Source organism: Monodon monoceros, unplaced genomic scaffold (genome assembly GCF_005190385.1).
Source record: "Monodon monoceros isolate NGI ecotype Baffin Bay Population unplaced genomic scaffold, NGI_Narwhal_1 Super_Scaffold_15, whole genome shotgun sequence".
NCBI classification, from domain to species: Eukaryota; Metazoa; Chordata; class Mammalia; order Artiodactyla; family Monodontidae; genus Monodon; species Monodon monoceros.
The window spans coordinates 58,375,022-58,396,544 of record NW_021703771.1 but is presented as its reverse complement, the minus strand read 5'-3'; the positions used below and the strand labels follow the sequence as shown (position 1 = coordinate 58,396,544).

General features: G+C 38.8%; 1 long non-coding RNA gene across 4 annotated transcripts in view; it reads right to left on the bottom strand.

Moving 5' to 3' along the window:
* Nucleotides 1-553: 553 nt before the first annotated feature.
* Nucleotides 554-21,523, bottom strand: part of LOC114895939 — a 187,223-nt gene continuing 166,253 nt past the window's right edge. For 3 of the 4 annotated variants that reach the window (XR_003793664.1, XR_003793667.1, XR_003793666.1), the window contains one exon: nt 12,332-12,606. This is a non-coding gene — a long non-coding RNA (uncharacterized LOC114895939). Of the gene's footprint in view, nt 620-12,331; nt 12,607-21,523 lie in introns of those variants that run through there. The other variant, XR_003793665.1, reaches the window with a different exon arrangement.

The following is a 21,523-nucleotide window of genomic DNA, read 5'->3' as shown; positions in this document are numbered from 1 at the left end:
ATGCAAGTTCAATTTTCCCCAGATTAATAGGTACTTCAAAATTAAGATTTGTAATTTTAAGATAGCTGGGATGAAGAACTAAAAAATTAATTTATGTGTCATAATTCTTTTCCAGTGGAGTTAGTTGAATGCTATCAAATGTTTAATAATCATCTTTGGGATGAGAGAGTATCTGATTTTTAGTATTTGCCAATGTCCGTGGTGTAAACACTTTCACTGTAGCTAATTTCAATCTACCAGCCTGACGTTTCTGAACATAGAGTTAGGAAGACACATGCACAATCAACTTTTGCAGGCCACTATGAGCTGCTCCAGCACATCACTGACCCAAGTCATAATTCTACCAAAGGAGACAGATATGAAAATTCTATCGATATTGACATCAAGTAAAAATATGGATAGAGGAAATGTGTAGTCAAAGATCATCATCTGGGCTTCCCTGGTGGCGCAGTGGTTGAGAGTCCGCCTGCTGATGCAGGGGACGCGGATTCGTGCCCCGGTCCAGGAGGATCCCACATGCCGCAGGGTGGCTAGGCCTGTGAGCCATGGCCGCTGAGCCTGTGCGTCCGGAGCCTGTGCTCCGCAACGGGAGGGGCCACAAGAGTGAGAGGCTCGTGTACTGAAAAAAAAAAATAAAAAAAGATCATCATCTCACTGATTAATTCATCTAAGTTTTGCTGGGTGAAATGATAAAACTTGAGAAATCCCAAATCACAGAATTCATGTTAAAAGAAAAACACTTGTCTATGTCAATCCATGCTTCTTTCCTTTAAAACATTTCTTACAAGCTCAAATGCTCTATGAACCTACTCTAAAGAAGTCTGAAATTAGTCACTGTACCCGTTTTAGCATCCCCTTAGAATTAAGACAATTTCAAAATACCATATCATAGTGAGTCTAACCCTACACATTAGAATTGTGTGGGGAGCTTCCATAAAGTACTAATTCCTTGGTCCCAAGCAGCACCAACTACATTAGAAAGCTTTGTGTGGGGCTTGGCATTGATAATTTTGAAAATCTCCCCAAGTGTTTAATTTGCAACCAGTGTTGAAAACAAGTACATTATATATTTATTTGTCTAGATTTTCATTGAGAGTGCTCTGAAGTATGGCTATGTTTTATCCTCTTAAATTATGAACTTTGGATATATATAACATTTCTTTTTTTCTCCGTGCCTTCTCTCATCTCCATAGTACTAGCAAATGATGTCAATAATAAAAAAAACCCACTTTTGAGTAAGTTTTCAATGGGCTAGAAATAGATATATGCTACGGATTATAAATTTGATGACCATTTATTCATATTCTCTCATTTTTAGATTTCAAAATAAGCTCAGAAATTTTTGAGATGGATTACGTTCCCCAGCCACATGTACTGATCAGTAATGGTTTTCAATTATTCCAGGCAACACATGCAAAACAAATCACCATTTTACTATATGGAAACTAATTATAAATTTGATTTTATTAAATGACTAACTTATGGGATTTATCTACATATATGCTATGAATATTCTGCAAAGCAAAGAATAGATATTTTCTCCTGTAAAAAATATAAAAACATGTTAACAACATAGGCGAGGTTTTAATTTTTTCTTGGAAGGACGATCTATTTGATGTTACACCATCATTTTATGTAATTAATTGATTTGAACAAGTTTCACTCTGAGAAAAGAATATTAGACTATTCAAAAATGATCCTCGCCTATTTTCCAAATACACAGTCATCATCATTAGTGGCTGCATTGATCAAACCTCTATCTATGAATCTTGGAAAGCTGCACGGCGTGTGTAGAAATCTATGCCACCCCAGTCATTGCAGCAGAGCCAAGAACAGCAAGAAATACAAAAACAGCAGCTGTGGTTCTTTGCATGTGTGGTACCATTTAGGCTAATGCCCAGGATATCATATCGTTTGCCCAAAGGGTGCAGCTGCACCAGCTGGCAGACCGTTGAAGGTGGCAAAAACACAGAAGGCAGAACCTGGCACCAACTCTTACTGCTCCCCACACTCACTCAGTCCCTACAGCACTCCTGTGGGCAATGTTCACAGAGAGCCAGGCCAACATTTGGGCAAAACATGTAATATAATTCAGTCAGGGAGCAGGTGTCATCACTTGACTCTGTCACTGGTAGGTCATCTGTGTAGGTACATCTGAAAGGAAGCATATTAGTTCACTGTTGCTACGTAACTAACCACCCCCAATCATTTATTATTGCTTCCCCCCCTGTAGGTGGGATGGGGTTCAGATAATCTAGGTTAGGCTTGGCTGGATGGCTTTATTTATAACTGCAATTCTGTGGATTGACCAATGCAGCTTTGGCCCCTATGTATTCATTCTGGGGCTCAGGTTGAAAGGGCAGGAACAACCTGGGAGGGAACTCTTCTCATGGCAATGGCAGAAATTCAAGGGTGCAAGTGGAAACACAGGGCTCTTAATGCCTAGGCTTAGGGCTGGCAAATTGTTACTTCTGCTCATATGCTTTTGACCAAAACAAGTCATATGGCCAAGTCCAAATTCAAGTAGGGAAGACTCTCACTCTGCTCATGAAGAGATCATGGAAAAAGATGCAGAGAGGAATGAAGAATTCAGCCCAGCATATCAATCTACCACATAAACCTGTCAGCTTTTCTGGAAAAGAGTAAGGATAATGATAATGATGATGGCGATAGCAGCTATCTTTTATTATCCATTTACTACCAAACACTATCTCCTTCTCTGTCTCTGTCCCTCTTTCTTTCTCTTTCTCTCTCTGTCTAATCTCATGAAGTCCTTACAGCAATCCTATGAAATGAGTACTACTACATTCTTATCTTGCAGACAAGGTAACACTGGTAGGGAAAGGCTTTATAAGCAAATAATGGGGAATTATCAATTAAAAATAATAATAGTTGCTAGTTTTTGTACATAGTTGTATAGGTATATTATGTGGATTATGTATAGTCCCTTTGTGATTTCCCACCTTTATATTTCCTGTCTTGGGAGAAGATATAGAAGGTCTGGCCCTTCATGTCATAGTTATGAAAGAACCTGAGAAAGAATATGTTTGCTCAATACTGGGGTTTACCTACCAAATGTGCCCATGAGTAGAACTTAGAGCAATGACTTTCATAAACTAGCAAACACTGTCAGCTCAAAAGTTAAAAAAATTAGAATGGGCTTAAGAAATATAAGGATGACATTCTGATGAAGAATTCAGTATTCTTTCCCTTTCTTTCTATTTCTTTTAGGTGTAAGGCTTATAGAAATCTGTATATCAAGGAACCTCTGGAGATGGATAAGGGTAAACCTTTGTCCATTTATATCACAGAGAACATTAGGAAATATTAATTCCAGAGAAAGGGGAGAAGCAGAGCCATTACTGTTTCTCTAGCAGAAGTGGGCGATGCAGGGACTGGAGCAGACAGCGGATGTGGGGTTTCCCAGTAGCTTCTGGGAAATCTGCAAATGGCTTGCCTCAGTGCTGCCAGCTGCTGCTGAGACTGGGAGCAATGGGATGGTTTCTTGTAAATCGCAACTTCCTCAGTTCCCAAAGGTCACAGAGACTTGCTCTGGCCCTCGCTTCTCCAATGAATTTTTTCAGTGCTTAATTCCCTATTTTAAGTCTTCTGGTTGAAGTAACTAGTTAACTACTCTAGTTGATTAAACCTGACTGTTTGAGGTGATGAGCATTGAAAGCTTGTAATCATAGGTAAGTCTAAACAATTATAGCAAATTTGCTCAGAACAGAATGATTATGTCCAAAATATTCTCAGAAGCTCAAAATCTATAAATAAAAGTATAGTATCTTAATAATCTAGATTGTAAAGTATTGTTCACAAAGATGAGGACAGTGGCTAGGCAGAAGAGTCGTGAAGTAACAGAAGGAAACGTACACTTTCCCTCGCAATAATGAGAGAAGGTTATTCTTGATTTTCAAAATATACATCAAAGAATGTTTTCAAAAAGTTTAACAGTAACCATTAATAGAATTTAAAACTAGATGTGTTAGTCTCAAATCACTTAATAATATTCAATCAAGAGTAACAAATTGAAAAGCAAAACGCATTCATTCTCTCTCCCACTTACTCAACAGTTATTTCTTGAACAACCTATGATTGCCAGGCAGTATTTAGATGCTAGGGAAAAGCAGTGAACAAATCAGACAAATCCCAAGCCTCATGGAATTTAGTTCTACTGTTGGGATATATACAACAAAGATGTTAAATATATTATACAATACTTTAAAAGAACATAGTTACTATGAAAAATAAAGTGGATGGGGGAATTCTGGGTCTTGAGATTACAATTTTAAATAAGGTGGTCAAAGCAGGCCCTATTGAAAATGAGATATTTGAGTCAAGACAAAGTAGGTAAACGAGTGAGCCATACTGATAAAGATGAGATATCTACAGGCACTGGAATTGTTTTTGCTAAGAATCAGAGGCAGGAATGTGCCTGGTATGTTCGAGAAAGAACAAGGAGGTCAGTGTTACTTAGGTACAGAGTCTCTCTGACAAAAAAAAAAAAAAGAAGAAGAAATAAGTGATTTAAGAGTTAAACAGAGCAGTTAGCTAAATAGTAACAGAGGAAGGTCCACCTGTTTCCAGTTATTTAACCTTTCTTTTTTATTATATCTTATTAATTTAGTTAACTAATTAGTTTGGAAGTAGCTAATTTTAAGGAGGTAATTTTTGCATATGGTAAATTTTCAGATTTTCGATAGTAAAAAGTGTACATTGAGAAGCAAGCCTCTGCCCTGCCCTTACCCAGAGTTCCCGGCTCCTCACCCCAGGGGAAACAATGTTACCAGGTCTTCCATGGATCTTTCCAGAGACATTCTATGACTTCTTCTAATATGATCCCTCCATTGAGATAATCTGGAAAAGTAGAGTGTGTCTTTGAAAAAATCGGGACAGAGTTTGCTTTCATAGATGCACCTTCATCTTTGTACTATAATTATAGGACCCCAAAGAAGATGGCAGCTCTGGTCTGGCTCATCCCAGATGGGTGGGAAAGGGCGTATCTTGTGAAGTCACCAACTTGCCTCATGAAGAAGCTACCTGTGGGTGGTCACTATTTATTTTGAGAGTTATTTCTGCTCCCATATCCAGAGGAAGATTCCATGACTGTCATTTCTTGTCTGTCATATTCTCCCAAGGATAAGCAGTGATTTCATTTAGCACTTGAAAACAGGTGTAATGAAGTGAAAAATCAAACTGTGGGCAAAGAGTAAATAAATAAAATAATAATAAAGTGGAAAATAAATGGAAAGTTTCTGTGCTTCACCAATGGATATGGGAAGGAAGGGGACAATATGTTCTCTGTTTGATAAAAGTTAGCAGGTTCAGGCAATCCAAGATTTTCCTCTAAGTGCAGCCAAACTATGTGTAGTATATACTTCAGGCTTTCAGGCATTTCCCTTGCAGGTAAATATACAGTGAGTCATAAAAGCTCCTATATGTCTTTGATATCACAGCTGTCCACTATTTTATCATGGGCCTCACAGTCTGATTCTGCTCAAAGAGATGTCCTGAATAATTTTCTAATAGTATCAGAAAAAGTGTTATTTAATCATAGTCCGTACTCCTCCAATCTATAGGATAAAGAAAAGGAAGCTTTATTCTTCAGAAAGATTCTTATGACTCTAGCACTGCCATCACTCAACAACCTACCTCTGCAATGACTAGTTTGCATAAGGCAATCCCAGGAAGATGCAAAATCACCATCATCATCATCGCAACCACAACCAGATGGTGAGAGTAAGAATGCCTCCAACTGATTTAACTTTGGAAGTTTTTTTTTTTTAATCTGTGGCAACATGTCTCAAACTCTGAATGCCATGAGAATGTAAGCTCCATAAGATAATGGCTATTTTTATAATAATTAGAACTGCGCCTTAGCACTATGAGATGGTTAATTTTATGTGTCAGCTTGGCTAGGCCACGGTACCCAGATAAATGAGCAAATATTATTCCAGATGTTTCTGTGAAAGTATTTTAAAAAATGAGATTAACTTCTAAAAAAGCAGACTTTGAGTAAACCAAATTAGTCTCCATAATGTGAATGGGCCCCATCCAATCAATTGGAGGTCTTAGTAGAAAAAGACTGACCTTCCCAAGCAAGAAGTAATTCTGTCAGCAGACTGCCTTTGGACTTGAACTATGACTCTTCCCTGGGTCTCCAGCTTGCTGGCCTACTCTGCAGATTTTAGACTTGCTAAGCTTCCATAACCATGTGTGAGCCAATTCCTTAAAATCAATCTCTCATAGATAGAGATATAGATATATATAAGGTTTATAGATATATATAGACATAGATAGTATAGATACAGAATATATATATGCATATATATACACAGTATATATATATATACTATCTATATAGTAGAATGAACAACTAATGCATGAGCAATGTAAATATATTTCTTCAGTGGATGTGTTTTGCATGTGTTCAAATTTTGATTTCAAAACAGTCATTAAAGCATTATTGTACAAACTCCATAATTCAGAAGTAAAATTTAACTGTTCAGACTCTTGCTACTATTTTTCCTGATGACCTATCTAGGTGGCATCCAGCCTCCTACGGAGAGAGGCAGGCAGCAGTAGTTTTATTTTCAATCCCACCAACCCACCACTCTGGTTTTGTCTCCACTCCACAGTGAGATTGCCAGAGTTTAACCAACTTCCAAAATCAAACCTTTAGAAGAATTTCTGTGCCCAGAAAGAAGCCTCCCCCTCCACAAAAAAAATTCCATTTTCTGGAAACTAGTGGTTGCATATCACTAGAATTCCTTTGGTCTGCTGGGCATAAATAGCCAATCCTAGCTGGCAATGATCATTTTTCATCAAGTGAATGTTAGAAATATAATACATAGCTTAGGGTTTATCTGTGTCTTCCAAAATCAATGTGCACACACACAAAAAAGGATGAAAGTGCTGATATATAAAAATGCATTTTGTTGCTTCACCTGAAAAGAACAGCAGTGAAAGCAAGGCCACAGTGGTCTCTTGATTGGGCTGAGTTGTGACTTATTTCTAGAAGACCACCTCTGGGATGAAAGTGTATTTCTAGTTTATACTACTCTTGCCAGACCTCTCATTCTCTCAACTTGTTTATCCTTAACCTAAAGAATGACCTAAATTCCCTTTTTTTTACATTCTACCCCTTGCTTGCCTCCCCCAACCCATGTAAACTACCATAAAGTTTGACTACTAGTCCTCTTGTTTTGCCCTTTAAAATTTTTAATTACTCTAAGGCACATGTACTCCAAAACCTTCTGGATCTAGCAAACTCTCAATGACATGTAACTTATACTTCTGACTCAATATGAAGATTCAAATAGATTAATGGCAATGAAGACCTTTTCAACAGAAGTAAATAAATGTATTAAAGATGCTTAAGATAAAAGTAATATAAATAGAGCCCCCCCCCCAACTGGGTAAAGAGACCGGTGATGGTTTCTTTGGCACCCTCTCATTTTAATTTGCAACTTGCAAAGATTCTCACCTAATCTTCCACGGCTACTGCCCAACTTGGGCTTCTTTTCCCCAGCATAATCAATCTAGGCCATTTACATTTACTATCAAAAGGTAACTCTCCTTTGTCTCATGGTGAGATCCAGGATATAAAGCTAAGGTATTGTGGGTAATAATGGGTTAATATTTTGACACTGCCAGATGCCAACTGGCATAGTTTTCTGGCAATGATGTCTTAACCTGAACAATGGAATCCAATGATTGGGATTTCAGTTGTTTACTGGTCAACAGAAGAGCTATTTGGGATAAGAATGGCTTTTGAGGGACTTCCCTGGTGGTCCAGTAGTTAAGACTTCGCCTTCCAGTGCAGGGGTGCGGGTTCACTCCCTGGTCGGGGACCTAAGATCCCATATGCCTTGGGGCCAAAAAACCAAAACATAAAACAGAAGCAATATTGTAACAAATTCAGTAAAGACTTTAAATATCGTGCACATCAAAAAACCTTAAAAAAAATTAAAAGAAAAGAATGGCTTTTGAAGCCTTTAAATCAAACCAACTAAGAAATTGCCTATAGGGGGAGTCCACTGAAAGTATGATTTCTTAAGATACTGAATAAAGACTCTAAAAAGTCCAAAATAAGAAAGAGAAGAGATATTGTAATATTAATATCAGCTTTAGGTGAGAATTTTATCATTTACTGTTTTAATTTTACTTTAATTTTACTTCCCATGTATTAAAAATGCTCACTCCTAAAGTCATTCATAAGAAAATGAATCTGTGAAGCGTGACTTCTGATTGATAGTGAGATCGAGGAGGTCCTCCAAATACAGCTCCCATGGAAAAAACAAGAGGAATAATTCAACTACATTCCTATGTGAAATGGACAAATTACCCTCCAAGATACAGAAGAAAGGAAGGAAGGAAGGAGGGGAGGAAGGAAGGAGGGAAGAAAGGAAGGAAAGAAAGAATTTGTAACTTAGCAATTAAAACTGTTGAATGTTTTCTAATATCAGGCAGCATTATCCATTTAAAGGATTATACAACAAAAGAGAGGTGAAATGTTGCATTTGTAGAGATGAAATAGAACTTTTTCCAAGGGAGGTTAATAAACGTGAGATTAGACATCAAAGAAATTCCTGAGTTTGGGGAGAAGAAATATATGAAACAGATTTGTTTGGGGAGTTGCTGTGTAAGCCTCTGATGTTGGGCTAAGTGAAGGAAGAAGTTGTTGGATCTTGAGTTTAATTTTTAAATTTTTTTAGTGAGTAGAAATGAGCTCATCCAAATAGCATTTCCTCTCTTGTACTTTGCCTGAGCTACTCTTCTAAATTGTAATATTTAGCCATGCCAATTCCCAGAGATTCTCATATTTCTGTCTCAGTACTGCTTATGAAATAAACAAAATTCTTATAAAATGGAACTACATCTTAAACAGATTTATGTGATTCGTAAAAACAAAGTATAGGAAAGGACACTGACACAGGGAGCCAGGGGGTCTGCCCAGCTCTTCTGCTGGCTATCTGACAATGAACTCCCGGTGCCCAGGTTTTCTCATCAGTGAAACAAGAGGGATGGAATTAACAACTCCTCAGTTATCTTCCAAGGAGGAGAATCTGACTTTGTTATGTAAAAGTAGCCTGATCAAGAATAACAACCTTAATAGCTATGAGTCATGCACAGAGTCACTTTTCAACAACTTTGAAAATCTTGTGTCTTGAAGAAAACCTTGGAAATCATAGAATCTTGTCCCGATCTCCAGTCAGAACCACATCTTAATCATTCCAATATGCTCTTCCAGGCCAATGTTAAAGATTTTCCCTAAGAGGCAAACTTCACAACTTCTTCTGTATCCTTAATGCAGAAGTTCTTCCTTATGTCTGGTCTGAGCCTCCTAGCAAAATTTTCAACTTATTTTTGTTTATTTTATCCTTAGCAGAGAGGGAATACAACTGGGGCAGACCATTCAAGTGCTATCTGATATTAATCTGAGCCATGGTAAATTTGTTTGTACTAGAGTTTCTGTGGTCTTACATTGCATTCCAGTGAAATGATAGAACCTGATTCCCTGATGGAATGTTCTCTTTCAGGTCTAAAATGACTGGGCGATAAAGGCTCACAGGCTGGCAGCAATACTGAGCAGTTCTTGATAGTGGACACAGGGAAGGGCATTGTTTCTCCTACTGACAGGTCTCCTAGCAGCCTAGTGCACAACGGCTCCTGACCTGTGTTCTCAGAAACCCCAAATTTTGAAATATGGAAGGAATTCTTCTAAAATGAAATATGGGCTCAAGGAATTATGTTTAAAAATATGGCAAACGGGTATCTTTTTAGTAGTGACCAGTGCTTCAAAGAGATAGGGAGAATTGATGGACAGGAGCCTAATGATATTGTCCAGTTCTACTTCCTGCTTTCTATAAAGGTGAGCTCTTATGATGCACATTTTATAGACCAGGTAGATAACACGGGACAGTAACCTTATCAAAAATGAATGCACCAAGTAATAGGCAATGCTAACACTATAAGCTGTTTAAGAAGGAACCCTACAGGACTTTTAAAAGGAAAAGCAAGCTGGTTTACTTTGCTGACTCTCAAAAAGTAACCAGAAAGAGCTCTGTTGTTCACTTCCCACCTCCCCTTAGTTGTGTGGGTGTCCTGCGAGAGGCCTGGAAGAGGAAAAACTGGGACTCCCTGAGGATGGGCTTTCCCAGCCTCCTCCAGAGCGGCCCGGCTTTGTGAATCAGTGCCGGGGGTGGACCTGGCAAGGCTTTCCCTTTACCCACACAGGCCATGATTAAGAAGGCCTCCATCTGTCGACAGAGACTTTCATCTGCACTTCCAGACCAGCTTCCTCCCAACTGACTCATTCGGTGATGCCACAATCTGATGTTTATGACCTAACAGTTGATCACCATGGAAGTAGCACAAACTTTCAACTGTTGAGATGCTGGACAGTTTAGGAAAAGAAAAAAAGAAGACCCTTATTCATGGAGACCACATGTCAAGACTGAACGCTCCACGCCTCGTGTGGGCACTTCCACCAGTTGCTAAAACTGATATTTGGATGCCTTTGTGCCTATTGCAGAACCCAGACAAGAATTTAGGGTAACCAAGTATAAACAAATGCCAAGGCATTTACAAATGAAGGGCAAAAATGTCGAAGGGAAAATGTGTATGTAGCAATTTAATGACATTTGGATTACAAATTCTCTTTCCTTACCTTTTTGCCAGCATGTGGCAATGGTTTTACAAGAAAAAGAAAGCACGCTGAATGCCAAGAAAAGACTAAGATCCCCTAAAACTCAACCTTACAAATAGCCCTGATGGTATATTCACAAACTGGGAGCGTCAGGATAAAATCTCTGGTTGTTCCACGCCCCCCCCCCGATGAAAATAAAAGCTAAAATGAAAAAAAAAGCCAATGGAATGAAATACTGCTTTTTAGTAAAGACAATCATATCAAATGCTGTGAGTGCCAGGGAGTCCTGGCACAGATGTCAGAAGTAGATGAGGACTGTGGCGCAGTCAAGGTGAAGTGAGTCTGACTTCCTGGCTTGCCCTTCCCAGACTAATATTCAAAAAGAGCTGCCCTTCCCCAGCCCTAAACAGCCCTGTACGAACAGTGTCTCCCAGTAGTGCTGTGGCTTACAAGTAATGTGAGAGTCTTTTTATAACTGCTGAGGTTTAATTTAAAAGGAAGCTCAGAATCAGCGGTAAAGGGAGGGGAACGATGTGAACTACAGACCATCTGAAATGGGGAAAATCATAAATACCAGAGTGTCTGATTATTTGAGTCTCTTGAAGCCGAATAATGAACCTTCTTCATGTTCTGCCTTTCTGGACTTGGCTCCCTCTGACAAATTTGCAGGCATCAGGGTCTGTCTGGAATTCATTCCAAGTTGGAGGGATATTTTTTCCCTTGACATTTTGCAGCTGAGACAGCCCCGATCAGGAAGCTGAGGAGCGTAACATTACCAAATATGTCCTTTCTCCTGCCCTTATATTTTATTTCCACAGGAAAAGAAGGCAGATGCTGGCCAATGAGACCTGGCCAATGAGAACGTCGCAACGGCAGGCGGCCTCTACTGGCAGTGGAGAAATTGATCAGATGCCATGTTTCACACACAAAAAGAAACTATTCTAGGTACCACTCGCTGAAATTTGTGCTACGCTGGAGGAAGAAGTCTGACAGTTTCCTACAAGTTGCCCAGCTATTTCGGGGGATTTATTTATCACCACGTTGGTCTCATTTTCGCAAGGACGTGTCCGTTAAGAAAGCAAGCTGTGTGGAGTAGTGGAAAGGGTGCAGGAATGAGAGTTAGGAGAGAGCTGGCCTCTGTTGCTTGCTTACATACCCCTGCCTCTGACCAGAACATCCCACCTCTGGGGGCTTCACATGCTTTATTTGTATAATGAAGGTCTGGATGTGATGTCTTGGATTTTTTCTGGGTTCCCAAGACTAAAGGCAACAAGCTAGTTTGATCACATGCCTCAGTCACTATAACAAATTTGAATATCTGTCCAGATGTGTGTGTGTGTGTGTGTGTGTATACGTGTAATGCTTTATAACTATATTATAAACTTACAAAATATATAAAATACAAATTAAAAAGGAGATATATGTAAATTCTAACATTTTCTCTCCGAACTGTAATAGTTTATCTTAAATACAGCTGGGGCAAACTCATATCTCTTTGGAAATGTGTTTTAAGGCACATTTCAGCTCTGTTTTTGTGATGGGTGCAAGATATTAGTCCTAAATCGCCATTTCCACACTGGCTAGGGAGGAGCCTAAATCTGTCAAGTACCTGCAGGTTGCATACCTTTTGATTGCATATTCAACACGTGAGACAACTTTTTTCTTTTAACATACCATCTTCTTGGTTAATCCTGTTATAACAATTTTAAAACAGAACAGTTACAGAGAAATTTCTTTACTGCGGAAAATAACAGTGGAAGCTAGTTGTAAACAGCAACTGACTTTTCATCTTGAGTCAGGGAAATGTTTCGGAGCAGCAGAGGTTGGGGAAGTCTGCAGCGTGAGTGCCTTGTCCAAGGGCGGAAGCTGCCTTTCAGCTCCAGCGGGCTGTCGTCATGCAGGACTGAAGGCTGCGTGCCGCCAAATGTGATTTCTCAAGAGACTCGGGAGACCTAGACGTTAACGTGAAATTAAGTGAATTTCTCAAATGAATGTTTCTCAAAACATTAGAGCCAAGCACATGATGGTGATGGGCCACCCCAGCTAACGGGCAGGCCACTGGCAATCCCTGATCTCATGTTCAGCTGACATAGCTTTGTAATTTCTTGTGAGAGTATTGGGACTTTGCAATCAGAAACCCGAGTTCTGGGCAGGGTGATTATGGATGTGTAAGACTGAGAAACATGAAATGTCATTTCATTGAGATCATAATGTTTTTCTCTCACCGAGTTTTCAAGAAGAGCCCCTTGAATCCTCTTAAGGCTGTACCATCTATGTTGTTTCATCATTAAAATATGGAAAATATTATATTCCCCTTGATATAGCTGTCATTTTTGTATATGGAAATCTCACAGAAAGATATATTCTTTTAAACAAATTTTGATGTTTTACTAGATCAGAGATTGGCAAGCTTTTGATAGATATTTTCCACTAACTACTTAGGCATTGTGGGCTGTACGTTCTCTGGTACAACTCCTCAACTCTGTGTGGCTACACAGAAGCAGCTGTAGACAAAACAGATGAATGAACCTAGCTGAGTTCCAATAAAACTTTATTGACACAAACAGGCTCTAGGCCATATTTGGCCCATGGGCTGTAGTTTGCCAACTCCTGCAATAAATCATAAGGTCTTCTTCAAAGGGGTAATCTGTGTCTGATTCAACTCTGTATCTTCAGTCCATACAACCCTGGCACAGAAGAGGCGCTCCATGAACATCTGCTAAAATAAATGGAAGGTTGTGGAACTTATATTTATGTCAATAATAATTAACTTCCCATTTGGGTGACTGAAAATCCATATTAGGGGTTATGGGTGTGTTCACTCTGAGGCTTACATCAGTATATAAATTCCCTCAGGGGGAATTTATATATAATGTTCCAAACAAGGGAAGGGGGTGCTCAACCAGGCTCCTGAAGCAAGTGACCTTAGGGAATGCTTAGACCCCACTCTTAGACTGATGGGCCGAAGACCAAGAGCCACAAGAAGATCCTTATAATTTCGCAGACAGGCTTCTCCCAAATCTTTCCTCAACTCTTTCAATAACTTAAATGACCAAATACCAAGTATCTATTGTTTCCTTACACTGTAGTGCAGTGCACACGCACTGAAACATTTCCCCATAACAATTCTCTCTTATTATGAGAAATTCACTGGAATGTTTTCTCTCTGCTTATATTTTATCTATTTTTAGTGCTGGTGACAGCTCTCTCAATTGATTTTATTACCCACCGGGTAGGGCGTTTGGTTTGAAAACCAAAGAAACAGACTCAGTGCTTGTCCTAAAGGGCTTACAATCTAATTGGAGAGATAAGACTTGCATACACCAAAGTCTATACAAAAGTCTGACAAGAGACAAGTTGTAGCATTGGTGGCACTTGGGCTTCTTCACTGGTGGTAGTTGCAGTTTTGAAATCACAGATGAGTGGTGGTATTGGTTTGGGCTGGAGCCCTGACACATGGAAAATCTGCCCGAAAGGGGTGGGTGGCAGGGGGGAGAAATGTGTGAAGTGGGACAAGGAAAATAAATAGGAAAATAAATAAATTTTTCAAGTAAAAAAGCAACACAAGACAGTTTCTTTCCTCCCAGTTCCATCCCCAGGGTGAAGGAGGAGAATCTGCATAAAAATTGATCAAGGATTTGTTGACTGGAACTGTGTAGGAGAGGATTAAAGAGGAATGAGAGGTCCACACGGTTCATTTCCAAATGGAGTTACCAGAGGGAATATCTGGAGAAGAGTGTGATTTGTTTAGTGAAGGTAACTCTTTTGAAGAAAGAGAAGACAAAATGTGAAGGTTGGTGAAGTCAGCCTAGACATGATAACCTAGTTATAAAAAATATTTTTAAAGTATTTTTTGCTCATAAGATTTTTTAAGTTAGGAAAATATAGAAGCATAGCTTAATTTAGCTGGGGCACCTAGTTTGTTAAATCTTATATGGTTTTGGATGGATAATGGAGAAAGAGCCAATCTAGAGGCTTTGGGTAGTCAAATGGTCAAGCAGATTAATTAGCTTTGATAGCCCCATTCAAGTTATGGGTAAAAACACATCGATGAGAACAGTGAAGGGGCAAGAAATAGAAGGGATGGAATTGGCAGAAAGGGCTCAGTGCTGGTGACAACCACACTAAAAGCAGCCACATGGATTTTCATCAACATAAAGAGATTAGAAAGCAGAGAACCCTTGTAGAAAAGCTCTGGAAGTGAGAACCAAGTCAAGGTGGAAAAAAATAAAATAAATAGAAATGCCTATGAAATAGCTTGGAACAGATAAATTAATGCTCAAGAAAGACATATATACTGGAGAACCAGAAAACTAATGAATGTATAACATAGCTTAAGAGAAAGGGAGACAAGACAGTAAGAGAAAATAAGAGGTTTAGTATTGAAACCCGGAAGAGGAGGAAATAATGTGAATAGATAATTGATTTTCATTATTATGTATGATTCCAATTTTATGGAGAAACTATCAGACAGCAACACATATCTTATTTAAAGATCATTTTCACTTTGACAATTGTATAATGGGGTTTTCAGTCTAAAGGGCTTTATGAAAAAACATAAAAAATAGGAAAACAATAACAAAGCAAAGCTGATGGCATTCTCTATTACACAGAAGATGGCATCATGGAAATCAATAGTCTGGTTTATAGACACTTAAGGGAGCATGTCTGTAATTATGGCCCAATGACGTGAACTTCTGCCAAATTTTTCTTAAAATGAAATTAATTTTAAACCACTTTTGAAAAATCTTGGGTATTATGAGTACATCTAATGCTACTAAATCCACCAGAAACCAGTCTTCATTACTTCATTGACATACTGTGTTTCAGGCAACACTTTTAGGAAGAACCATATATATTTTAAAAATATGTATAGTATTTTCTCTTAAAGTTTAGATATCATTATCTAAGTGGTTTTCCTAAATTTACAAGGCTTGTTGGGAATGAACACAGAGTCTTTAGCAGTGATATTCTCAAAGTTATGGTTTTAAGGGCAAGGCTTACTGAGTTTGGTTTCAAAGTGCTGCTAAAGATTCTTTAACTTCTCAGAAGAAAAGGCATAAGTTATTTATCGGAAATAACTGAGAGTAAAAATCAAGCAGCAGGACAGGTCCAAGTAGCTCTGGATTTGTAGGAGGAGAGAGAAGGGGCACTCATCCTGGAACCTGGAATCTCAGGGAATTCTCTTGTTAGCCCAGATGCATCTTGTTGGATGGTTCATTCAAAGGTTTGATCATCTCATTAGTAAAATAAAAAGCAGTAGCAGGTCCTCCCTGGTGGCGCAGTGGTTTAGAGTCCGCCTGCCGATGCAGGGGACACGGGTTCGTGCCCCGGTCTGGGAAGATCCCACATGCCGCGGAGCGGCTGGGCCCGTGAGCCATGGCCGCTGAGCCTGCGCGTCCGGAGCCTGGGCTCCGCAACGGGAGAGACCACAACAGTGAGAGGCCCGCGTACCGCAAAAAAAAAAAAAAAAAAAAAGGAAAGGAAAGCAGGAGGCTTGAACTTTCCATCTTAGCTGTTGGACCCTCCCTCAAGATAGGGGCCCATCGTTGTCATTTACCCTTGAAGACAATCACTATATTCTTTTTACTCTGGGAAACTCACCCTAATAGATGGCTTTTAGTATTTTTTATTTTTTGAATTGAAGAAGAATTTATTCTCCAAAAGCCACTCTTCACACCGAATATATACGATGAACAGCATATAATTAGGATCTGCTAAGGATCCCTTAAGCCTGTGCTTCTTCACACTGTGGCCAGGGGGTTTTGTGTGAGAGTCAATGACAGAGTTTACTCAAGTTATAGCCTCAGTAGGGAGCACTTTTCTGGAGCACCCACTTTACTTAATGGTGTCATTTAAAACAATTTTATATTAAAACAGATCTTCAGCATAAAACACAGGACTTCTAAGAGGCTTTTAGTATTGTGGAAAATTTTTTACTGGGCACTACATCTGCTCCCAAGGTAGATTTAATATTTCATCACTTCTCTCTTTTCTCATTATCTTGGTTTATTTACCCAGGTAAACTCTTTATAAACATATATTTGTAATTTATCATCTGATTTTATTATTCCTGCAAACGACTCATAAAAAACGATATTTCTAAAGTCCCGTTAAATGTTGTGTTGTGGATGGTAAGGAGTGACCTTTGAAAAGTGAGCATTTCCCTAAGCCTTTCTCTATGCAGGACAAGAATTTATTCTGCATATGTTGTGTATTGCAACTCAAAGCATGGAAATTTCAGTGACAAAACTTTGTCAGACAGAACATAAAAATGACTGATTTTTCCAGAAAAGAAAATGTTTAGAAAGGAAATGATATCACCAGAGTCCAAGGCAACTAACTAACAATATTTCCTGAGTACACAGAAAAATATTGTCAGATTAAAAGGACAACACTTCCTTTCCTTGTTGAGATGTCAGTAAGCCAGGTCACCTAACTCTGGTAGCTTGGATAGTACTGGCTCAAGTGTGGTCAGGCTGGGGAGGGCAGGGCTCAAGTTAGGAGTGAAATTGGAGGTCATCCTACCATATGTCTTAATATTTAAGTTATAAATAGGCTAACACACTGTAAAAAAAATTTTTATTCTCTTATGTTGCTGTATGTAACTGTCCTAATGACAAAGTATAAATCTATGATCTTTATATGACTGGAAGTTAGCAAATTATCAAAGATAAGCATATTAATTTTTATTGCACATGTCTGGGTGTCCAGTGATACCTGGATGACTGATAAAATAGGTATAGAAATTTTAAAATAGTATGAATTTTTTAACAGTTTGAAGTGTTCCACAGTCACCATATGCAACTGTTATGAATACCACACTAGTTTGTGAGTATCTCCAGAATCATGAATCGGAAAAAGGCATAGCATGAAAAATGAAAAATGGTTGCTCAGTACCGTGGGAAACAACACTTTGATAAAAGAACGGATATGTTTATATTATCTGAGAGGAGGGATTTGATAAATTATTTAATATATTTTCTCTTACCTAAGGGCTTCTGCTGTTCAAATCCACTCCAAAGCAGTTTCTCTCTTCAATGGTAATAGTGACCCAGATACAATCACTTTTTCTAGGACACAGGGAGCAAGACAGGCAGAAGCATTTCCCTGGAGCCTGAACAATGTCAGTCACAAGTGCAGACATTTAGGGTTCCAGGTGTGCTTTGTCAGCACTGGGTCAATGGTAAGGGCACCATGTTTCTTTACCAATCTTATTTATCATGTATCTGTGAGATGCAGAGCTAAGGGCATTGGCCCTTTTACTTGCATGTAAAGGCAGTACTATTCGAAGGTGATTTCTCAAGTGTTTTCATGGATGTGTAGAATACAAAAAGGTTTAAAGCACGAACAAATTTCCCCAAAAGGATGTTATTATAAGGTTCCTTTTCAGACTAGAATTTGGTAATTCTGTGTATTATGTTGTATTATCAAGGTGGCCATTACCATGTAGGAATAGAGTTGTAGATTCACTTCTAGCAAAAGAGCTTCAACATATTTTTTTCTTCTCATGGTCATGGTCAAGTCTACTGCAGAAGAAACCAGGTTTCCTCCGGTGTCTTGTTTTCTTACGAGAATTCCTGATCTAATTGAACCTGGCATCTACTTGATCTTAACCCCTGTGTTCTTGCTTTCATACCACTGTATCTTCTCACCCCAAAATCCCTCTGTCATCACTGGTTTAATTTCAGTTTAATTACAATCATTTTCAATTTCTGATCCATCAAAAGGTTGGTCTTCCCTATGCATGCATTTCCCACTCCAGTCTCTTAACACTTTACAGGCTCTGAACAATGGCTCTCTGTTCCCTCCTGCTAGGTTTCCAGAAACAGGCTTTAGAAAGCTGCCATGTGTTGATCTTTCTTAACACTCCAACAAGGACCCCTCCGTGACTCACACACACAGAAAGCCAAAAGCCCTGAATGGTTGTTTATTCTCACCAGCTGGATGACCCTGCACGTGGCTCTCAGCATGGGCCAGAATTAGAGACCCTTGGAGAGGTGCGTCACATACATTTAAGTACAAACAAAACTGCATCAACTTGTGATTTGCTTAGATCCTTTAAGGGAGTTCAGAGTTAACCATGAAACTCAACCCAGCTTGTCATCTTTGCCTGTCCTCATTTATGCTCAAATGGGTAAGCAAGGATTAGGGATAGAGACCAGAGAAACATAAAAAACAGTGGGGGCTTGTCATTTTCAAGAGCTTACAACACAATATTCAGTCTTGAGAACTGACACTCTGTGGATATAGAGCACATGACTCTTGATAGCCTGAGTAAAAGAACTTGCTATATCTGCTTCAGAGAAATAAAGATAGATGAATTTTTACCCCAATCATGAGTTATACGTAAGCTCTAGAAATTGTTCCGCTTACAGCTTCCCTGTCATCTGGATGTTTTCTGCCCAGTTTTGTGGAGTTTTTCTTAAATTGAAGGATAGTTGATTTACAAGGTTGTGTTACTTTCAGGGGTACAGCAAAGTGCACCTGAAATTAAAGAATATATATACATTGTTTTTCAGATTCTTTTCCCATATAGGATATTACAAAATATTGACTATAGTTCCCTGTGCTATACAGTAGGTCCTTGTTGTTTATCTATTTTATATATAGTAGGGTGTACCTGTTGCTCCCAAATTCCTAATTTATCCCTCCCCCTGACATTTCCCTTTTGGTAACCGTAAGTATGTGTTCTATGTCTGTGAGTCTGTTTCTGTTTTGTAAATAAGTTCATTTGTGTCATATTTTAGATGCCACATGTAAGCGATATCCTGTGATATTTGTCTCTCTCTTACTTACTTCACTTAGTATGACAATCTCTAGGTCTATCCGTGCTGCTGCAAATGGCACTGTTTTATTCTTTCTTTATGGCTGAGCAGTATTGCATTGCATATATGCACCACATCCTCGTTATTCGTTAGTATTAATATTCAGCAACAGACTCAAGGGACCCCAATGCAGAAAGGTGAAGGTCCTTCTCTGCATAGTATTCTGCTCACGCACTGGGGGTCTACTTGCAAATTCCACCTGTCTCTCCCTCCCTCAGCTCCAGTCTCTACCTCCCCAACTCAGTGAAACTGAGGGGCTCTGTTTGGGCTCCTGCTTCATGCAGCATGGTTCGGTAAGTGCCGTTAGGTAGAAAACAAGGACATTTGCTGGGCTTGTGTTATTTGTTTTCCTTCTCTGAGACACCACAGTTCTGGCTGCTTATTATCCAGTTCCAGTTGCTGATGTTACATGTTTTAACCAGTTTTCTAGTTGTTTATGGCAGGAGGGTAAGTCTGCTATCAGGTACTCCATTATGGATGGAAGCAGGAGTCTCCAATCATGATTATGGTTTAGTAAGATAACTGAGATAAAGACTACTTATGTATTTACCAAATCCATTTTCTCTTTTCCACACTGGAAGCAAGGAGTAGGCAATCAGTTCTAGAAAAAAGGTGTCTTAATCTCAAGAAGAGTCACAGTGAAGAAGCACACCCTTTTTCTGCCCCTGGATATTGTCTTGAGGATGTGAAATCTGGAATTGCTGACGTCAACTCATAACTAGCCTACAGAAGAGGTACATATGCCAAGAACGGCCACACAGAGAGATGAAAGTACCCGGGTCTTTGATGATGATATTGTGACAGTGAACTAGCCAGCCATGAAGTGCTCTAACTTTAGACTTCTTATTTGGTGAGATAATAAACTCTTTTCCATTAGAACCAGTCGAATCAATGTTTTCTATTACTTACAAACAAATGCATTGTAACAGATACAATCCTTCTTATGAGTAGGTGACTTTGAGAGTCTTTAACAGAAATGAGAGGGAAAGGATAATTATGAGGATATGGAGAGAAAGTGAGGAGTTCACTTCAGCACATGTTGGGTTTGAGTTACTTAAAGATTATCCAATGGGATGTCCAATAGGCAACCTGAACATGTGACCTGAAGAGGAGAAATCATAGATATTTGGAGGTCATTAGTGTACGGTCTTTGAAGCTGTGAGTATGGAGAATACTGCTCAGGAGAATAGGTGAGGATGGAAAGCACCAATATTATTGGGGTGAGTAGTGAAAAAGAGCTAACAACAGAGACAAAGATGACATAGTAAGAGAAGAGCAGGAGATCAATAAGAAACTGGTCTCACAGATGTCACTTTTTTCATTGGAGATATCCATCAACTCTGATCTTAAGGAGAGTGTACTGCTCTCATTGTACAGGTAACCTAATTTTATCTTGTCCTTTCCTCACAGACATCTGAAGAAGGTTGGAATAGGATCAGAGATGAATCATGAGGTCTTGCCTGGAAAAAGTCAGGATTACAGAGTAGATGAAAATGGAGGAACTAATGGAAACAGAGATGAATTTCAAAGATTTAATGTAACCAGGTCAGGTTCACTCTTGTTAATTTTGGTTATGCAACATGCTGTTTATCTATTTTTTTCAAAGTGGTATGTATAAGGATCCAAAACAAAGCCATAAAGGTTACAGCCTTTTATAATTAAAAAAAATTGTAAATTGAAATCTATGTAGTTAACCAATAGTATTCATAATTCTTAGATGTACTTTTCTAAGTTTGACAAGTTTATACAATAAATTGAAAGAGCATGTTTTTTTCTCCTAGGAACTAATCCCCTAGTTAGTAGACTCCAAAACTCTCTATTACTAAAGAAATGTAACCTGAAATTACTATTATAATAGTATTGATTTGGTGATTCCTTAATGATTTTTCTTTATGGAATCATGAGTATTGTGAAAACTGCAAGGCTCCGAACATATTAATGCCATAGCATAAGACTTAAAAGTTTTGGGCTGGGTTCAAATAGGTTTAGAGGAATACTATTTCCCTAAACTAAAGGTAAATTTATATCCTTTGACTGTCAA